At 47.5% G+C, this 15888-nt stretch overlaps 1 long non-coding RNA gene across 1 annotated transcript; it reads right to left on the bottom strand.

The window, feature by feature from the left end:
- Positions 1–1613: 1613 nt before the first annotated feature.
- Positions 1614–3140, bottom strand: LOC121541297. The gene is made up of 3 exons (XR_005995741.1): positions 2858–3140; positions 2593–2627; positions 1614–1757 (listed from the first exon to the last, which is right to left on the bottom strand). It is a non-coding gene; the product is annotated as an uncharacterized LOC121541297 (long non-coding RNA).
- Between the last annotated feature and the right edge of the window lie 12748 nt (positions 3141–15888).

The following is a 15888-nucleotide window of genomic DNA, read 5'->3' as shown; positions in this document are numbered from 1 at the left end:
GAAGCCTAATTAGATTAACTATGTGCACTTGGTGCTGACCTGAGGATGCTTCAAAAACCAGGGATGGGACACTGTGTGTCCCATCCCTGGTGAAATTGGAGCAAGTCACCTAAACCAAACAATGGATGGAAGTAATAGACCTGTGCATTGACACCTCCACAACTTGTTGTTGGTGATATAAGTTGCTGCTACTCTTACGATAAGTGCCATGGGATCTTTAGTGACCACAGAGAGTCAGGACCCCAGTTTAACATCCCACCCAAAAGACAGCACCCTACACAGGGCAACGTCCCCAATCACTAGCCTGGGGCACTGGGATATATATTTTCAGACCAGAGGATAGAGTGCCTCCTACTCGCCCTACAACACCAGCAGCATCTGGTCTCCCATCCAGGCACCAACCAGGACCAACCCTGCTTAGCTTCAGAGGCAAGCCAGCAGTGGGATGCAGGGTGGTATGCTGCTGCCAAACACCAAACACAAATGAAAACATGATAAAATTATTGTCTACACTAAAGAATGTGAATTTGGTCATATAAATGCTATTTGAAAAGTTCTATGCATGAAAATAAAGATGTTTCAAAATGTGATATTTTGGAGAGATTTTTGGACACCAGGCGATGCCTAGGCTTGTTATGGATAAGTGTCTGTAAAGACAGTTGGTATAAGATATCTGCCAAATTTCGGACACATGTTGACAAGATGTTGGGGAATCCCTGGAGGGGAATATTGACCACCCGAGCATCTCTGAATAGTCACCCCGGTGTACAGCTCAATAAACACACTAGGCGTTTTGTTATATTTCAGTCTTCTGTGATGTATATAAAGTGTAATATTGGGATTCAAACTCAAAATTGAATACATTTCAACTCTATATCTGACATGGTACAGGTGTCTTCTTGTTTTTAAGTCCATAACCATGTGTGTGAGGTGTACACTTTTGTTTCAAAGTAGATTTGTTTAAGACTACTGATAAACACTCTGTGTGACCCTGATTTAGCCCACTGCAGTAAAATGCTAATTGAGAAAGTGAGGGGTTAAGCTTGGAGCCTGGTGGCTGATGGTATAGTACTTGAAGCTTTGGGAGAGGGCTGGGTAGAGGATCACGCTGAAACCTCTGGATCCCACTTGTTACTCATATTTGTGCCTCTGTATACGATGTGTACATTCCGTTACGTCTGCCGCAGCTCCAAACAGGGCCTCTGTATACGATGTGTACATTCCGTTACGTCTGCCGCAGCTCCAAACAGGGCCTCTGTATACGATGTGTACATTCCGTTACGTCTGCCGCAGCTCCAAACAGGGCCTCTGTATACGATGTGTACATTCCGTTACGTCTGCCGCAGCTCCAAACAGGGCCTCTGTATACGATGTGTACATTCCGTTACGTCTGCCGCAGCTCCAAACAGTGGGCATGCATTGTGCTGTGTGATATACTGAACTTTATAGTTGTCCAGCCAGCAGTGGATGGTGTTGTGATTGAGGGTGAATAGCCGTATTGGCTTGAATACCATCAAGTGGAGATTTGTGTGTGTGTTTATGTTATTAATTTTCCATTCTCACAAAACCATTCCATATTTTAATTGAAGATTAATGTTTTTGTAGGCATCAGATTTAAAAAATTGTGTTAACATTTTGTTAACTGTTGTTAATATTCTAAAACATCAAAGTAACTTGGCAATGTGCCGTCGCTGTTCTGCTTAGCCAGGAAGGATGAAGGGGTCTTCAACTCCCATCACGATGTCGTAGAAACTGGTCTGGGAAGAAGACAGATGGTCACATAAAAGGCCATTTAAAGATAAAGATGTAGTGTTCATGGAAGTATATGAATGATCATTTAATGAACAATATCATATAATACATTTAAAAAATCTAAGTGTTTTCCTTGTGATATTTATTGTCCTTATACAGTGCCTTGCAAAAGTATTCATCCCCCATGGCGTTTTTCCTATTTTGTTGCATTACAACCTGTAATTTAAATCGATTTTTATTTGGATTTCATGTAATGGACATACACAAAATAGTCCAAATTGGTGAAGTGAAATGAAAAAAATAACTTGTTTCAAAAAATTCTAAAAAATAAATAACGGAAAAGTGGTGCATGCTTATGTATTCACCCCCTTTGCTATGAAGCCCAAAAATAAGATCTGGTGCAACCAATTACCTTCAGAAGTCACATAATTAGTTAAATAAAGTCCAGCTGTGTGCAATCTAAGTGTCACATGATCTGTCACATGATCTCAGTATATATACACCTGTTCTGAAAGGCCCCAGAGTCTGCAACACCACTAAGCAAGGGGCACCACCAAGCAAGCGGTACCATGAAGACCAAGGAGCTCTCCAAACAGGTCAGGGACAAAGTTGTGGAGAAGTACAGATCAGGGTTGGGTTATAAAAAATTATTGGAAACTTTGAACATCCCACGGAGCACCATTAAATACATTACTAAAAATGGAAAGAATATGGCACCACAACAAACCTGCCAAGAGAGGGCCGCCCACCAAAACCCACGGACCAGGCAAGGAGGGCATTAATCAGAGAGGCATGACATAAAGATTTAGTTAAAGGAATTAGCCCCAAACAATGACCTACCACTGCTATCTTGCCTTCCATCAAAGGTGGTGAGCCTGTAATGTAAAAAATAACATATGAATCTCAGGTATACTGAAACACCAAGAGATATATTTTTTAAAGTAACAATCAAATTGAGATGAAACTGGCCATTCACACGTTTAAAAAAAAAAAAGCTGGAAAAAGACCATGTCGCTGATGTTTTTTTAATGAATTTGGTTAAATAAATTAAATACCTTTACAATATAGTTTAATTTACAAAGAAACAACAAACTCTCTCACTTACTGCATGGGTGAGGTCATTGGGCCAAGCTCCCAACAGCCAGATACAGGCTAATGTTTAACAGAAGGAAAGCTTGCATCGTATGGCTCTAACATTGGTCTACTCTGGAAAAGACTTGCTCACGCTCAGTTGCAGTCGTAGTAGAAGTTCTCTGACACATGTCCTTATCTACATCCCTCATTAAGGCCAATCCCACAAATTCAGTTAAGGTTTACCCTCTCATGGAGAGAGAGAAAGAGTGAAAGACACAGACAGGCAGAGAGCGAGAGCGAGAGAGAAGCATGAGTTCAAGCAGTAGCGTTGAGGGCAGTACACGTAATCGAAACAGAAACACAGTGTAGCAACCTTAACCCAACACCTAGCGACCTTGTCAAGAGGTTTGAAGAAAATGTAACCACTATCAATTTCAAAGATGAAGCTATGGGTGCCAGGATTGACAGTCCATGAGATTGTCATGATAGTTTTAATGATATACTCATTGATTCTTGAAGAATAGAACTTCTAAACGACCATGAGATTATAACAATCTTACCCTATTAGCAACACGCATCTGAGATTGTTTCACTTAATCATTTATATTTTGGTTGTCGTTTTTCTTTATAAACAAACAATGCATACACATATGTTTACTTGACACTGCGCTTGCAAAGTTGATTGTGTTTCATTTTTTCAACCCTCGCCAGAACACAAATGTATGAACTGGCAAAGGCCAAAAGTGGTGCTCTGCAAGCACAGTGTGCAGAGGATTATTTTGATTTGAAATATCTCCAATCCACCTTTCAATCGTTGGCGTACGTTAAACCTTTAGATGTGCCTTTCACTTTCTTGTGTGTGACTGTGAACTCATGCCAGTTTCCAGGTGTTTATATCTGTGTGATTGGTTGGGAATTGTGAGGAAGGTCAGAGTGTTATACCTAGGGCCCCGTCACCTGTATTTTGGTTAATCATGTCACATGAACTGAATTTTAACTTTTATTTTAAGCCTTTTCCCGAAATGAGAATTAGACAAAAAATTCAAGCAATTGTCTGAGGATGGTGCTGGGTCATCTGATGTAAAAAGAAAAGGGACAGTTTGATGAAAAAGCTTTAAATAAATGTTAAAATCCAGGTCATTTGACATTATTAACAAAAACACAGTCATAGCATCTCATGGTTTTTTATTTGTATTGGGACTAATCAATACCCTGTCGTCATTTTACATTTTAGTCATTTAGCAGACGCTCTTATCCAGAGCGACTTACAGTTAGTGAGTGCTTACATTTTCATACTGGCCCCCCATGGGAAACGAACCCACAACCCTGGCGTTGCAAGCGCCATGCTCTACCAACTGAGCTACAGGGGTCATGGGGCAATGTACAAGTACAGAAGCAAGTCATATGACTGAGATGTTGATGACCTCATTGTCTGTGTAGTAGCAGCATACGGTATGTACTGTGATCTGTGTAATCTGTTGATAAAAGACCGCAATACTTGTTTATGTACGTTTTCCAGGGTATAGCGTATCATATGACTTTCTTTATTTTGCTTGGTTGATTGCTTACTGAAACTGGGATGAAGGACACTTCTGATCTCTTTGATGTGTGTGGCAGTGTGTATGATGACCTAACAGTTCACTGATTGTTGATTGCAATCAATAGTAACCCCAGTTTTAACCTAAAAAGAATAGCAATATTTGAACACCTATTGCCATCTAGTGGTCTACAATGCAAGGAACAGTATAACATGTGGCATTAGATGAAAGTATTTTTAGTGTATGAGTAATAGTATATGACATTCCTGTAGTTCAGTTGGTAGAGCATGGCGCTTGCAACGCCAGGGTTGTGGGTTTGTTTCCCACGGGGGGCCAGTATGAAAAATGTATTCACTCACTAACTGTAAGTCGCTCTGGATAAGAGCGTCTGCTAAATGACTTAAATGTAAATGTAATGTAAATGTTAACAAGACCCTTCCACCTTCCATATACCTCCGTAGACTGTCTGCAATATGCTTTAGAGACTGCTTATCTTATCTTAGCCTGAATCACACAAGGAAATAAATGATTATTTATTCTTGACTTTGGCTTGTTTGCTTGAATACCTGAACAGAATATACATTTCAAGAGGTAATGTGAAGCAAGGCTGTAAACTCAGCAAAACAACATGGTAACAGATCAAATTCTTTATGCATGACTCTATTGTACTTCTAAAAATCATGTACATCATGTAAAAACTGTATCAACATATTGTCCTGAAACCACTTACCTTTGAGGGAGAGAAAGAGCGAGGAGAGAGAATGAGTGAGAGGGGCAGAGAGAGAGAGTGAGAGAGAGAGTGAGAGAGAGTGAGAGAGAGAGTGAGAGAGAGAGAGAGAGAGAGAGAGAGAGAGCGCGATAGAGAGAGAGATAGAGAGAGCGAGAGCAAGGGGGAGAGATAGAGAGAGAGAGACTGGATGAGTAAGTTGTCATGGCTGCGTTTACTGATCTGATTGGTCAAAATACCAATTAGTGAAAAAAGATCTGAATTGGGCTACCTGTGTAAACGCAGCCCATGTTATCCTTAAACAGTTGTTGCACAGTGAATCCATGTGAAGCTGACCTGTAATTACAGAGCAACCAGTATAGGGTTAGTTTCCATGACCACACCTGGCCCAATAGTGGAGGGTTAGTTTCCATGACCACACCTGGCCCAATAGTGGAGGGTTGGTGCTATGGCCACACCTGGCCCAATAGTGGAGGGTTAGTTTCCATGACCACGCCAGGCCCAATAGTGGAGGGTTAGTTTCCATGACTGCACCTGGCCCAATAGTGGAGGGTTGGTGCTATGGCCACACCTGGCCCAATAGTGGAGGGTTAGTTTCCATGACCACACCTGGCCCAATAGTGGAGGGTTGGTGCTATGGCCACACCTGGCCCAATAGTGGAGGGTTGGTGCTATGGCCCACCTGGCCCAATAGTGGAGGGTTAGTTTCCATGACTACACCTGGCCCAATAGTGGAGGGTTAGTTTCCATGGCTACACCTGGCCCAATAGTGGAGGTTTGGTGCTATGGCCACACCTGGCCCAATAGTGGAGGGTTGGTGCTATGGCCACACCTTGCCCAATAGTGGAGGGTTGGTGCTATGGCCACACCTGGCCCAATAGTGGAGGGTTAGTTTCCGTGACCACACCTGGCCCAATAGTGGAGGGTTGGTGCTATGGCCACACCTGGCCCAATAGTGGAGGGTTGGTGCTATGGCCACACCTGGCCCAATAGTGGAGGGTTAGTTTCCATGACCACACCTGGCCCAATAGTGGAGGGTTAGTTTCCATGACCACACCTGGCCCAATATTGGAGGGTTAGTTTCCATGGCCACACCTGGACCAATAGTGGAGGGTTGGTGCCATGGCTACACTTGGCCCAATAGTGGAGGGTTAGGTTCCATGACCACCCCTGGCTCTCTCTGTGTGTGTGTGTGTGTGTGTGTGTGTGTGTGTGTGTGTGTGTGTTTTATAAGAGAACATGCGTGTCAATGGGCATGCACTGTCTGGTTCAATTTGTCAGATTACAAAGCAGAAAACATGGATAATCATGTCTTCTATCAAATAGTTAATAAACAAGGCTTCTTGACCCTGAGGGGTTTACAACAAAGTAAGATTAATGACTTAGCCAGCTAACTCCCCAAACTATACTAAATTAACGTTTTATTTTTTAGGAAGATGAGAATGAAATGGGCATGGTCTAAGTGTCTCAACAACCTAAAACACATATCTAAGTTTAGCTTTCTTAATGAACCAGAAAAACTGTCGTCATTTCTGGTTGTTTATCAAAGTTAGCTGGCTAACTCAATGACCCTGCTCTGTAGTATACCCTCAGGCTGATGGTAACATGATGAGGCAATGCTATAGCCATATTTCTTCTCTCAGAGATCCACCTTCCACCTGCCAATGGACTGACAACCACTCACCAAGAGAGGGCCTTCTTTTCCCCATATGTGTTGCAAGTGAATAACGTCTGAAAGGCAAAGCATACTGTAAATACAAGATCATTACAATGTTCATAACAGTCAATATGTTCTGTCTGAAGAGACAGACGTTCGTTCAGTTGTATAATCTTAAGATCGAGGTTGAGTTTTCCCTGAAGTGACAACGAATGCTCTGGCCTTCCATATTGACTGTAATGCTGCCCAGATACTTGTTTTAATAGGGCTTTTGACCTTGCAAAGACGTGCAAAGCAGATGTACTGCAACAGAGAGCACAGAGATGCCAAATTGATCTGAACAGTTGAATGAAGCATGGAGAAATATCGCACACCATATTCCCTTGAAAGAAATAACTTCTCTCTTTTAATAGCCGCAATTCAGATTAGAGTTGCCAAGGATGTGAAAAGTCAGCAAGTACATTTCAAGCAAAATAAAAATAAAAATGGTGAAAATTGGTTATACTTTTCTTCAACCCTGCATTAGCCTTCATAACACTGTCATAAAGGTGGCATTACAGACGCATGCATTATCACTGCACAGGCTGGCAGTATGGGACACTCACTCACAAGCTTTGCTTTGAAAAGCACCCTGAATGCAAGATGTGTGAGAGTGAGTGAGTGAGTTGAACAAGTGGCAATATACATTTTTTAATGAGTTGAAAATGTAGACGCCAATAACAGCATTATTTTAAATAGGATCAAATCTATCATGGTATATTCCAAGAAGTCCTCCTACAGTATCTCTTCCAGGACCACTGGATTGTTTTAAACTTGGTTTGACAGAAGTGAAAAAATATGAAGCACGTTTCAAGCTTTAGCAAGTCAGGATTGACCAAAGAGAACTAACGCCACATAAAAACTGATCGTTGATCAGGGTCATCGAAAGGGAAAGAAACGTGTTAGCGATTATGAAAGCCAGATGAATGTCTTGGAAATGTCTTGCGAGATAAGTCAGAATTGTTGTTTTGACACTGAACCACACTCATAAACACTTACAACAGCCTAACCTATACACAATGTCCCTTGCACACAGATAGTTTTATAGACTAGTTTGTATGAACAAGGGACCATTTTTCTAACTCTTACCTTTGTGTGTAGCAGAGAACGAACAACCTTTCCCTTGGTTTCTGCGGTCCCATATCTAAAGATTTCTGAGAAATGGCACTCTGGCCCACATGAAAAAATACTACCGTTTACTATAGAATACTACAGTACTTACTATAGGATTATATAATAAACTGTACTATACTGTAGAATACTATACTACACACAGTAGTATCTTTCTAACATGTGTAGTACTTACCATAGAATGTTATAGTATACTGTAGAATACTATAGTAAATACTACAGTAATGTTCGCAAAAACACTACAGTCCGCAAAAACACTTTCTTAACTATAGTATGCAATTTGCATATACCCTGCCCATTCCCCTCCTCCATATCCCAATTTGTGCCACGCATAAGTGAGAAACCTACATACTGTACCAAGTATAGCCCATATATTGTGTTCCCTACAGGTTATACTGTAACGATCCCGGCAGTCTGAGTCGGGTCCTGTCTGGTGACTAGTTTTTCCTGTTCGTGATCTCCAGTTTCCCGAGGGTTCGGGAACGCTCCGGGGAGCTCTCTTGTTTTCCGCACCTGCATCCCATCAGCAATCTGCACACCTGGTCCTGATCATCACCCTTCTTAGGCTCTGGCCAAACATCCAGTTCCTGCCGGATCGTTAGCCATGAACAGTAGGTTTATCAGAGTATCAGTCCTAGAGCTTCTAGCGTTAGTTTTGTTGTTTTGTACCTTGTTGGTTTATTGTTGACTTACCTCCGTTTTTGTTCCATCTCCAGTCACTCGCCCGGAACCCTCACCCTACCTCTGCCTGATGGTCGGCGGCTGCCGAGCCATCATTGGACCAACAACTGCACCCTCAACAACTCATCCACGCCGCCCGCTCTGTTCCCTGGATTATCCTGCACCTTTTTTGAATCTGTAATAAACCCTCACCTTCGTTCAACTCTCCTTGTCCTGGTCTGCTTCTGGGTTCTGTCTGAGGGAACCGTGACAGAACGATCCGGCCAGTAATGAACCCAGCGGACCTGGACTCTGTTCGCCATGCCATTACCCATCAGGAGAAGATGTTGGGCCATCATAGCACGGTACTACAGGAGATCGCGTTGTCAGTTCGGAACCTTTCTACCGGTCTGACGGAGGTCCAGAACCAACGCAAGTTTCCGGTGGAGGATCCACTACCGGTTTCACCCATCTCGCCTGCCGCTTCTGGAGCTGTGTCCTTCCGTGAGCCCGAGGTTCCGACGCCGGATAGATATGAGGGGGAGCTGGGAAGATGCCGTTCCTTCCTTATGCAGTGTGGATTAGTGTTCGATCTACAGCCCTACTCTTATGCCACAGACAAGGCTAGGATAGCCTTTGTGATTGCGTTGCTGCGTGGTCGAGCGCTGGAGTGGGCTTCAGCCGTTTGGGAACGACAAGACCCCTGCATGGCTTCATACCAGGGGTTCACGGCCGAGATGAGGAAGCTCTTCGACCATTCCGTCCGAGGGAGGGACGCAGCTAGGCGCCTGTTTTCGCTTCACCAAGGAACTCGCAGCGTGGCCGACTTCGTGATCGAGTTCAAGACGTTGGCGGTGGAGAGTGGGTGGAACGAGGAGTCTCTGCAAGCGGCCTTTTACCAGGGTCTGTCGGAGCAGCTCAAGGATGAGTTGATCTCCTATCCGGAGCCTAGTGACCTGGACAGCTTGGTAGCCTTGTCTATTCGGGTGGATAATCGAGTCCGAGAGCGAAGGAGGGAGAAGCAATGGGGTCCGTCCAATCGATCAGCTTCTCAGTTCCCAGTCGGGTCGGGTGGTGGACCAGAACACGTCGATCATTCTCCACCACAATGGATTAGTGGAGAGGTCCTCTCTCCCGATTCTGAACCCATGCAAGTGGGGCGGCACGGGTTAACCAAGGAGGAGCGTCAACATAGACGTAAGACCAACTGCTGCCTCTACTGTGGTAGCTCGGGACATTACATCTCCACTTGTTCCCGGCGGTCGTCAAACTGCCCGGCTCGCTAAAGTTGGGAGGACTTTTAGCGAGCCAGTTTCGACCTCTCAGTACCTCTGTCAGACCCCGTTTCCCGGCTACCCTTGTGAACAGGAATCAGAGCTTAGCGCTTAACGCTTTTATCGATTCAGGTGCCGATGGAAGCTTTCTTGATGCCGAGTTGGTGGAACAGCTGGGGCTTTCCAAGGAGCAATTGCCGGAAGCCATTGAAGCGACCACTCTGAACGGCAGTAGTCTGGCACGTATCACGATGAGGACTGAACCGGTTAAGATGCGGTTGTCGGGGAATCATTCTGAGATGATTTCATTCTTCATTCTGCCGTCTTCCCATGTTCCTCTGGTCCTTGGATACCCCTGGCTGAAGGAACACAATCCCACGTTCGATTGGGTGACGGGCAAGGTAACGAGTTGGAGCCTTGATTGTCATGCTAACTGTCTCAAGACTGCCTGCCCCCATTCGGTTCCCAGTCAGGTGATTGAGGCTAAACCCCCAGATTTGTCCCTGGTTCCCGAGACATATCACGATTTGGGGGAAGTTTTCAGTAAGCAGAAGGCTCTGTCACTCCCTCCCCACCGACCATATGATTGTGCCATCAACCTGGTTCCTGGAGCTGTCTACCCCAAGGGAAGGTTATACAGTATCTCCCGACCTGAACGTGAGGCGTTGGAGACCTACATCAAGGAGTCCCTAGCTGCTGGTCTCGTTCGTCCCTCGTCATCACCCCTGGGGGCAGGATTCTTCTTTGTGGGTAAGAAGGATGGCTCTCTTCGACCGTGTATTGATTATCGGGGGTTGAATGACATCACGGTCAAGAACAAGTATCCCCTGCCCTTGATGAGTTCTGCCTTCGACTCCTTACAGGGTGCTACGGTGTTCACCAAGCTAGACCTACGCAATGCGTATCACCTGGTCCGGATCAGAGAGGGGGACCGAGTGGTTGACGGGTTTCAATACACCGATGGGTCACTTCGAGTATCAGGTGATGCCGTTTGGACTGACCAATGCTCCAGCGGTATTCCAGAGTATGGTGAACGACGTCCTGAGAGATATGATCGGTCTCTTTGTGTTTGTTTACCTGGATGACATTCTGATCTTCTCGAAGGAACCTTCCGACCACGTCCAGCATGTCCGGCAGGTTCTGCAGCGATTGTTGGAGAATCGCCTGTTCGTGAAGGCCGAGAAGTGCGAGTTTCACGCCCACACGACATCCTTTCTCGGGTACATCATCTCCAGGGGAGAGATTAGGATGGACCAGGAGAAGGTTAGAGCGGTTCTGGAATGGGCCCAGCCCGGCACGAGATTGCAGCTCCAGAGATTTTTGGGGTTTGCGAATTTCTACCGCAGATTCATCCGGGATTACAGCCGTGTGGCCGCTCCGTTAACTGCCTTGACTTCCAGTATCAGGACCTTCAAGTGGAATCCGGAGGCGGATCGAGCGTTTCTGGATTTGAAGAGGCGATTCACCAACGCACCGATTCTCTCTCAACCGGACACGGCCCGTCAGTTCAGTCGTTGAAGTGGGACGCGTCTGATGTGGGAGTTGGCGCCATCCTGTCGCAGCGATGCTCCACGGACAGTAAACTCCATCCCTGCGCCTACTACTCTCGTCGCCTTTCGCCTGCGGAGAGGAATTACGATGTGGGTAACCGGGAGCTTCTCGCGGTGAAACTTGCCTTGGAGGAGTGGCGCCACTGGTTGGAGGGGGCGGAGCAACCGTTTATTGTCTGGACTGACCACAAGAATCTTGCTTCCGTGCAATCGGCTAAACGTCTCAACTCCCGTCAGGCCAGGTGGGCATTGTTTTTCGGACGATTCAAGTTTTTCCTGACGTTCCGACCTGGATCTAAGAACGGCAAGGCGGACGCCTTGTCCCGGATGTTCTCCAAGACGGAGGAGAGTGGGTCCAAGACCGAGACAATTCTCCCCGGAACTGCGTCGTGGGAGCAGTTATGTGGAAGATTGAGGAGGAGGTGCTGGCGGCCCTTCGGACTCAGCCCGGTCCCGGTAACGGTCCACCCGGTCGGTTGTTTGTGCCTGAGTCGGTTCGTCCTGCTGTCCTCAAATGGTCCCACGCCAGTAAGATGGCTTGTCACCCTGGCGTGGCTCGGACAATGGCGTTTCTTCGCAGACGTTTTTGGTGGCCTGCCATGGCCGAGGATACTCGGGGTTTTGTTGCTGCCTGTCCAGTGTGTGCGCAGAATAAGAGTACCAATCGGCCCAGCTCTGGACTACTTCACCCCCTTCCTATTCCCCGGCGACCATGGTCGCATCTGGCCCTGGACTTCGTCACTGGGTTGCCCGCTTCTGAGGGGAACACGGTCGTTCTGACTATCGTGGACAGATTCAGAAAGTTCGCCCACTTTGTGCCTATTGCCAAGCTTCCCTCTGCCTCGGAGACGTCCGAGATCCTGGTTAGGGAGGTTTTCAGGGTCCACGGTTTGCCCAGTGATATCGTTTCCGACCGTGGCCCTCAGTTTACCTCTGCTGTCTGGAAGTCCTTCTGTTTGGCCATTGGAGCTACAGTCAGTCTCACATCTGGTTTTCACCCCCAATCCAATGGTCAGGCGGAGAGAGCCAACCAGAAGATGGAATCCACGCTACGCTGTCTGGTCTCTTCCAACCCCACCTCCTGGGTCTCTCAGTTGCCTTGGGTTGAGTATGCCCACAATACTCTCCCTACATCTGCCACTGGGATGTCTCCCTTCCAGTGCCTGTATGGCTACCAACCTCCCTTGTTCCCTTCTCAGGAGAAGGAGCTCTCAGTGCCTTCTGTTCAGGCCCATATTCGTCGTTGCCACCGGACCTGGCATCGGGCCAGAAAGGCACTCCTTAGAGTTTCGGACCGGTATCAGCTCCAGGCGAATCGTCGCCGGATCCCCGCTCCCACCTACACCATCGGAGATAGGGTCTGGTTGGCCACACGGGATCTTCCTTTACGGACTGAGTCTAGGAAGTTGTTACCGAAGTTCATTGGTCCGTTTGTGGTGGAGAAGGTGATCAATCCAGTGGCAGTTCGACTCAAACTACCGAGGACGCTCAGAGTCCATCCCACCTTTCATGTCTCCTGCCTCAAGCCTGTCTTCCTCAGTCCTCTGTTGCCTCCTCCGCCTCCTCCTCCTCCTCCTCGGATGATCGGAGGTGGTCCTGCCTACACGGTGCGTCGCATCATGGATTCCAGACGGCGGGGCCGGGGTTTCCAGTATCTCGTGGACTGGGAGGGGTATGGTCCTGAAGAGAGGAGTTGGATTCCGCGGCGACAGGTCCTAGATGCTGACCTCATCAGTGATTTCTACCGCCTCCATCCTGGCGCTCCGGGAGGTCCGCCCGGTGGCGTTCGTCGGAGGGGGTACTGTAACGATCCCGGCAGTCTGAGTCGGGTCCTGTCTGGTGACTAGTTTTTCCTGTTCGTGATCTCCAGTTTCCCGAGGGTTCGGGAACGCTCCGGGGAGCTCTCTTGTTTTCCGCACCTGCATCCCATCAGCAATCTGCACACCTGGTCCTGATCATCACCCTTCTTAGGCTCTGGCCAAACATCCAGTTCCTGCCGGATCGTTAGCCATGAACAGTAGGTTTATCAGAGTATCAGTCCTAGAGCTTCTAGCGTTAGTTTTGTTGTTTTGTACCTTGTTGGTTTATTGTTGACTTACCTCCGTTTTTGTTCCATCTCCAGTCACTCGCCCGGAACCCTCACCCTACCTCTGCCTGATGGTCGGCGGCTGCCGAGCCATCATTGGACCAACAACTGCACCCTCAACAACTCATCCACGCCGCCCGCTCTGTTCCCTGGATTATCCTGCACCTTTTTTGAATCTGTAATAAACCCTCACCTTCGTTCAACTCTCCTTGTCCTGGTCTGCTTCTGGGTTCTGTCTGAGGGAACCGTGACATATACACTCACTTTATTAGGTACACCACGCCCATTCACAAAAACGCTCCTACAGACATTGAGTCACGTGGCTTGCTATATAAAGCAGGCAGACAGGCGTCGAGGCATTCAGTTACTGTTCGATTGAATGTTAGAATGGGCAAAACGAGTGACCAAAGCAACTTTGAGTGTGGTATGATTGTCGGTGACAGGTACGCTGGATCCAGTATCTCAGAAACGTCCGCTCTCCTGGGCTTTTCACGCACGAAAGTGTCTATGGTTTCCCCGAGATTGGTGCGACAAACAAAAAACATCCATTCAGCGGAAGTCCTGTGGGTCAACAGCTCGTTGATGAGAGGTCGAAGGAGAATGGCAAGAATCGTGGAAACGAACATTTGGGCCACAAACAACAGTGGTGTGCAGAAAAGCATCTCAGAACGCACAACTCGTCGACCCTTGTCACAGATAGGCTATTTCAGCAGACGACCACACCGGGTTCCACTCCAATCAGCTAAAAACAAGAAGTGGCTCCAATGGGCACGCAATCACCAACACTGGACAATGGAGGTCTGACGAATCCCGGTTCCTGTTGCGTCATGCTGTTGGCCGAGTCAGGATTTGGTGCAAGCAGCATGAGTCCATGGACTCATCCTGCCTGGTGTCAACAGTACAGGCTGGCGGCAGTGGTGTACCGCCGTCCAATCTGCAGCAGCTGCGTGATGCCATCGCGTCAGCATGGACCAACATCCCTGTGGAACGTTTCCAGCTTGTAGAATTAATTCCCCGAAGAATTCAGGTTGTTCTGGAAATAAACTGGCATTGAAAAAAGAAGCTCTGAACTATCCGTTCAGACCCCAGTCCTACCTACCTACAGGTTATGGACAATTGGCTCTTTTAGTATTTCTCCAGTATGTTTCCACAAGGAGAAAGCTTCCAATTCTATGTCAAAGTTAATCAAACAAAAACACTACAGTAAATACTACACTATACTACAATCTACAAAGACACTACATTAATTACTATAGTTGTCACGGTTTCGGCCGAAGCTGCTCCTCCTCCTTGTTCGGGCAGGTTTCGGCGGTCGTCGTCCCCGGAGTACTAGCTGCCACCGATCTATGTTTCATGTTCGTTTGGTTTTGTCTTGATGTTGTACACCTGTGTCTAGTTAGTCCTCGTTAGTGTCCTATTTAGTTCTCGTTGTGTGTGTTTGGTGTTGTGTGTGATTGCTCTTCTGTTTTTGGTGTTCTGAGCTACGTACTTCCCTCCATTGTTTGGAGAGGTTTTCGCACATGTTAGTGCGCCTTTTGTTTGACGCCTGTGTGCGCCTTTATTTCGCCTCCGGGCTTATTGTGCTCGTTTACTACGTGAATATTTCACTAAAGTCTTTTGGACTTAGCTTCTGCGTCCTGCGCTTGATTCCTGCACCACACCCACCTTCAGCACCCCTTGACAGAATCACACACCATATATAATGGAATCAGCAGGAGCAACAATCACGCCTGAGTAGCTGGAGAAGCATGTCCGCGGCCAGGATGACCAGATACGACAACTGGGGACCGCTCTACAGGACGTCATCAACACCCTGCACCGATGGGAGTCCAGAGGGGTACCCACACCTCCACCTACCCTGCCACCCCCATCGGCCGGTCCACCAGTCCCAGGTCCGGAACCCAGTGGGATTCGGCTCTCGCTCCCGAGGGCGTATGACGGAACAGCTGCCGGGTGTCAGGGGTTCCTCCTGCAGGTGGAGCTCTACCTGGCCACTGTACACCCGGTGCCCTCGGGACACGAAGCGTTTCGCCCTCATCTCCTGTCTCACGGGCAAGGCGTTGGAATGGGCCAACGCCGAGTGGAGGAGGATGGACGCCACCACCATCTCCTACGCCGAGTTCTCCCGTTGCTTCAAGGCCGTGTTCGACCATCCACCTGAGGGCAAAGCGGCGGGGGGGGGGGGGCGTCTAGTCCACCTGAGACAGGGGAGGAGGAGCGCACAGGCGTTCGCGCTGGAGTTCCGGACTCTAGCGGCAGACGCAGGGTGGAATGAACGGGCCCTCATCGACCATTTTCGATGTAGCCTACGGGAGGACGTTCAACGTGAGTTGGCCTGTAGGGATACCAATTTCACCTTCGACCAGTTGGTCGATATGTCCATCCGTCTGGACACCCTGC

Source organism: Coregonus clupeaformis, chromosome 27 (assembly GCF_020615455.1).
Source record: "Coregonus clupeaformis isolate EN_2021a chromosome 27, ASM2061545v1, whole genome shotgun sequence".
NCBI classification, from domain to species: domain Eukaryota; kingdom Metazoa; phylum Chordata; class Actinopteri; order Salmoniformes; family Salmonidae; genus Coregonus; species Coregonus clupeaformis.
The sequence above is the reverse complement of the archived record's forward strand: the minus strand, read 5'-3'. Positions and strand labels throughout refer to the sequence as shown.